This window comes from Bos taurus, chromosome 2 (assembly GCF_002263795.3).
Source record: "Bos taurus isolate L1 Dominette 01449 registration number 42190680 breed Hereford chromosome 2, ARS-UCD2.0, whole genome shotgun sequence".
Classification (NCBI taxonomy): domain Eukaryota; kingdom Metazoa; phylum Chordata; class Mammalia; order Artiodactyla; family Bovidae; genus Bos; species Bos taurus.
Genome location: NC_037329.1, coordinates 26,776,320 through 26,782,648, shown reverse-complemented (window position 1 = coordinate 26,782,648; position 6,329 = coordinate 26,776,320). Strand labels below are relative to the sequence as shown.

Sequence of the window (6,329 nt, the reverse complement as noted above, 5' to 3'; positions counted from 1 at the left end):
AAACTATTCCACAGGCCTCTTTTGGCAAATCCAGGATGAGGCATTGATATATATCAGATGTTGAAGTACCTAAGATCTAAATAATGTCAAATGAAAGAAAAATGAACTATAAATGACACATTGTTATATGTGATTATATAACATCAAAGTCTCTCGATGTCAAGATGGTAAAGTGTGAATTTATATTTCCCTCTAATGACATATAGTGGAGAAGGCAATGGCACCCCACTCCAGTACTCTTGCCTGGAAAATCCCATGGACAGAGGAGCCTGGTGGGCTGCAGTCCATGGGGTCGCTACAAGTCGAACACGACTGAGCGACTTCACTTTCACTTTTCACTTTCATGCATTGGAGAAGGAAATGGCAACCCACTCCAGTGTTCTTGCCTGGAGAATCCCAGAGACGGGGGAGCCTGGTGGGCTGCCATCTATGGGGTCGCACAGAGTCGGATACGACTGAAGCGACTTAGCAGTGTCATATAGATAGAATTTTTGGCTATCTTTTTTCACAAGCTGAATAAATATGTTAATTAACTGAAAAATAATACTACACTGAATGCAAGATAGTGTTATATGGCAAATGTTATTGGAAAAGATAAATACAAACTCCCAGGGCACTCGCAAGTTGTCCAAGTCCTAATCTTTGCCCATCCCCAGCTGATGCAAGCAGCAAGTATGTGAATAAGAGAATACATGCCTTACAGACCAGGGGAGTTCCCTGGTGGTCTAGTGGTTAGGACTTGGCATTTCTACTGCCATGGCCCAGATTCAATCCCTGGTCATGGAACTGAGACCCTGCAAGCCATGTGGGGCAGCCAAGTAAGGGAAAAAAACAAGCAAACGTCTTACAGACCAAAGAATCACTGCAGCTAGAATATGAAACCTATGAGAATAACTATAAGGGGAAAGAACATTCTACCTCTTCATTGAATCTCCAAGATATCATTATATTCATATATGAAAATAAGTATTAATCTATATGAACCTCAGATGTCAGCCGTATCACCTTGCCTATAACATTGAGATAAGAGTGGCTAAAACATTACTCCAGATTTTCTGCAATATCCAACCGTGTACCCAAGATGTCTGATATCCCAGAGGGATATCTTCTCACAGTTACCAACAGCTCCAAGCTTTGGCTTTCCTTGAACTAAGTGGTTCAGATTATGCATTGTTGTATCTGAACAACTCCCTGTCCCTGTTCTGAACCATGAAATTTAGCACCACTTTCTAATTTCTACAAGGGAGAAAACATTCCCACAAAGGCCTTTGTGTTTTAATAGCTTTTCCTTAAAGTTTTCGGAGATGAATGGTGTTATTCTACAGGTAACTTAAAATACAGAGTTAGATGTCCATAACATTCAAATGACCTTCTGCCATTATACTAAAATTGCCACTTCCACTTCAGCCTACCTCCAGGCCTCACTCCTTCTCGCCCTCATTTTCCTCCTCCCCTCACATTATGAGCATTCTAAAAGTATATAACCTGACAGCCTCTGGAAAATATTTTTAGTACTATTTGCTTTTTTATTAGTACAGATAATATTATAGCTGTTAAAATGGATTTTCTAAGCTTTACTAGTTATGTTACAATCAGTAGATAATAGAAATTCTAAGAAATAGACAATAACTATTTTCTTCTGTCTATAACCTCTTTAATCTTTAAAATTTAACCCAGTGGTTAATGTACTGTAAATAGTTCAATATCATCAGATTGTTTTGGTATTTTGGATTTGCATGAAAGAACAATAATGATTAAATCCATTCCATTCATAATGTTTATGTTTAATGCTGTGAGGAGTTGCAATTTTATCAGCCCATTGAGCACTGAACCTCAATTTGAGTATATAAATCATACTGTAAAACAAAATAATACCCTTCTAAATGTGTTGCTATGTACTATTAATGACATGCTATTAAAATAATTTTGGGCATCATAGTAGATTTACTTTGTAGGTATGAGTTTAAATTGTTTGTAAAATGTTTTACAAAAATGACTAATAATGAAATGTAAATAATTACATTTTCTTTGTCCTTTTTTATACAGAAGATACACAGGAGGCATGATGTAGATCAACTTAGATCAAGGCCATACAATGTGTTGAGTGTAATGGATATTATGATAATATAATATACATATAAATGACTGACTTACTGTTGGTACGGTTATTGTCACAGAAATGTCAATCATTTTGTCAATGATGCTCAATATGCAAAAGCTTGCACATTTTTTAGTGGAGGTTTGAAGTAATATATATACGAATTCAGGACTATAACTTGATAGTCTAATAGATTTAGCTTAGGGAAGTGGGTCTATCCAGGCAGAGAACAGCATAAAGAAAATCATGAAAAAAAAAAGAAAAGCGTGAACACATATTGGGAATCAAGAATTCAATAGTTCAGAATTCCTGACCATTGGCAAATAACGCAATATAACATTAGAGTTCTGGGGTAATCTGGCATTATAGCGATAATGATACTGAAGTCTTTTAAAGGTTAGGGAAGAGACACTGAAGTAAGGTAAATGTAACCAGAGTGATTCACTTAGGAGTCATCGGTTTGTTTCTAATTTGACCAGATTGGAGACCAGCGCAGCTGTTGTCCTTGAGAAGAAAAGTGATCTGATTCCTCCCATGACTACCATCAAAATACAGGGGCCGAAGCTATTACAAAGACATCTAGGCATCTTAGTAGGAAGACATGAGGTGATGGGTACATAGCCTTCCTCTTACACCCCACTACCCTTTGCTGTCCCCACCAAAACTGGGATTCACCTACTTCACATAATCCACTGCCAAACTCATATATAAAATATCAACTCAATCCAATCGAGCAAGAATGCTTATATTTTGGATGTGATACCTTAAGAAAATAAATTTTGTTTGAGGATAGCATATTATTCCTAATGGCATAGATTAATTGCTCATGAGCCTAGTCACAAATTGAGAATTTTTGTGTTTCATTCAGTTACATGAGCAGCATTAACCTTTACAGTGACAGAAGAAAACATCATTTAATAATGCATTCTTTATGATGCCTAGGAAAACATCCTACAGAACATCTTGTATATAAGCCATAATGTTTCACTTTATTTTGCATAAGCTTGAAATCTAAAGTGGACTCCATAACTTCTTTATGATAAGAAAATCCTTGCTCAACAAAGAACAAAGGAGTCCATAAACTCAACATTTCAGTATACAGATTAAATATTTTAAAATAAAATGTTATACAGTAACATTAAAACTCTCTTATAGGTCTCTATATTTTAAAGTAAATTATAATAAACACTGCTCAGGAACTTGTGACATGTATCTAATAACTGTCTTCACACAGAAGTTAAAGAATAAGTCAGAGTTAAGGAATAAATCAAACACTTGAATTAGGACCAATATAATTATTCCTCTCCTTAAAGGTTTTTTGCTTAAGATCAATTTTCTAGTAGTTGTACTTGGAAAGTTGTTGCTAAGTGCAATAATTTTGTTTCAAGATAGGAATATATTTCAATAACATCGATTGCTATTTAACTGAACAAAGAGTAAAATATTTGCACTGAAGCATATCTTTATGCTATGTAAAATCTAGATTTTAGATTTTTTTAATCTTAAGATTATAAAATATATTTTGGCTTAGTGAATATCTTCCTAATAAGTTGTGTCTTCTTTACAAAAGAAAAGACAACATCTCAGGGCATCTAAAATACTGTAGATATTCAATGAAGATGAAAGCTGACACCTTAGAGCAGCGGTGCCCATCCTATTTGGCCCCAGGGACCAGTTTTGTGGAAAACAATTTTTCCATGGATCAGGAGCGGGGGAAGGTTTCAGGATGATTCAACCACATTGCATTTATCGTGCACTTTATTTCTATCACTGTTACTTCAGTTCTACCTCAGATCATCAGACTTTAGATCCTGAAGGTTGGGTATCCCTGCCTTAGAGGAAAATTTCTTTTTATTACCCGTGAACTTTCAACATTAATAAAGGCAATCATTTTTAAAAGGAGATGGGTGGAGTAGGAAGAAGAGATGACTCACTGACATAAGGATAACAACTAGTTTTTTATTCTTGTTTTGACTCTTCTGTGCTCCTTTGCTATCTAGACTATTCATTGTTTCACTAGGCTCTAATGTTACATATTTCCCTCCTAAGGCCTTAATTTTGTTTCTAGGTTAAGAATAAATAGGTGTTTTTTTTTTTTAATAGGTGTTTTTAAAAGAAGCAGGGAGGCAAGAGTAGTCCAACAAATGGTGCTAGATACTACCCAAGGCAATCTACAGATTCAGTGCAATCCATATCAAAATAACAATGACATTTTACACAGAACTAGAACAAATAATTTTAAAATTTGTATGGAAACATGAAAGACACTGAATAACCAAAACAATCTTGAGAAAGAACAACAGAGTTGGAAAAATCACACTCCCTGACTTCAGACTATACTACAAAGCTACAGTTATCAAAACAGTATGGTACTATCATAAAAAACAGACACATAGATCAATGGAACAGAATAGAGAGCCCAAAGTAAACTCACACTGTGGCCAATTAATCTACAACAAAGAAGCAAGACTATACAATGGAGAAACAGAAGTCTCTTCAATAAGTAGCACTGGGAAAACTGGACAGCTGCGTGTAAAAGAATGAAACTAGAACATTCTCTAACACCATATACAAAAATAAACTCAAAATGGATTAAAGATCTAAATTTAAGACCAGAAACAATAAAACTCCTAGAGAAAAAGACAGTATACTGATTGACATAAATCATAGCAATATTTCTGTGAATCTGCCTCCTAAAGCAAAAATAAACAAATGGGACCTAATTAGACTTAAAAGCTCATGCACAGTAAAGGAAACCATCAAAAAAACAAAAAGACAACATATGAAATGGGAGAAAATATTTTCAGAGATATAACCAATAAGAAGTTAATATCTATATCTATATCTATATCTATCTATATCTATGTCTATCTATATCTATATATTTTTTAACCAAAACAAAAATAATGAAAAAAAAATCTGCTGTGATAGAAAGCAAACAACTTGTTTCCAGGACTTGAAGTTGATTTCAAAAGGGCAAGAAAAAACTTTTTGGGGTGATGGAAATGGTCTGTAGCTTCATAATGGAAATGGTTACACGGATGCATACACTTGTCAAAATTCATCAAAGAGTACACTTAAAATAGGTAGATTTTATTATATGTAAATCATATCTCAATAAAATTGATTTAAAAAGTAAAAACACACACAAAAAACTTTACTTATGAAGGCAGGAGAAAAAAAGAGTCTGGGAAACAAAGAATATGAAGGTCCAGTTAAAAGGGCCAAAAAATAGTCATTTCAACCTTCATTTCAAAGGTCCTACTGAGATGTCAGTGTATTAATTTAATAGTGCTATAATAAACTGTCACCACCTTAGATGTTTAAAACAATACAAACTTAATGTTTCACAGTGTTTTCTGTGAGTCAAGAGTCTTGGCAGAGTTATTTCTCAGAGTCTTACCTGAAATCAAGATGTTAGCAGGGATGTGATCTCATCTGAGGTTTGGGGACCTCTTCTGGGCTTATTCAGGTTCCTTGGCAGAATTGGTTCCTTGTGGGTGGATGACAGGAGTTACTGTTGTCTTGCTGGCTCTTAGCTCTTAAAGGTTGCCCTCAGTTCCTAGCTATGTAGATCTATCCACAACTTGGAGACTATTTCATTAAAGCCATCAAGAAAATCTAGTTTCAGGGCTCACCTGATAAGTTCAGGCCCACCAAGGATAGTCTCCCTTTTTCCTAATTCAAAGGGCATTAATTGCATCTGCAAAACGCCTTCATCTTTGCTACACCACACAGTCTAACCATAGAACTGATATCCTTTCATATTCATAGGTTCTTCCACACTCAAGGGGGAGGGATTACATAAGGTATGTATACCAGGAGTGGGAATCTTAGAGGCCACTTGGGACTATGCCTACGGCCCTCAACAATTCATGCCTCTCCCAAAGGAAAACAAAAGACAACAACAACAAAAAATGTTCTTTCCTTCCCAGGGTTTCTCTCTCATCACATTACAGCATCAGTTCAAAATCCAGGATCTCATCATCGAAATCATTTACATCTGAGCAAATGAAGCTGCTGAATATTCACAGGAAGGACTGATGCTGAAGCTGAAACTCCAATACTTTGGCCACCCGACGTGAAGAGCCGACTCATTGGAAAAGACCCTGATGCTGGGAAAAATTGAAGACAAAAGGAGAAGAGGGTGACAGAACAAAGATGGTTGGATAGCATCACCAACTCAATGGACACATGTTTGCGCAAACTAAGGGAGATAATGAAGGACAGT

General features: G+C 35.6%; 1 non-coding gene across 1 annotated transcript; it reads left to right on the top strand.

Annotated features, from left to right (window-relative positions):
* Positions 1-714: 714 nt before the first annotated feature.
* Positions 715-786, top strand: TRNAR-UCU (transfer RNA arginine (anticodon UCU)). The gene has a single exon. It is a non-coding gene; the product is annotated as a tRNA-Arg (tRNA).
* Positions 787-6,329: the final 5,543 nt, after the last annotated feature.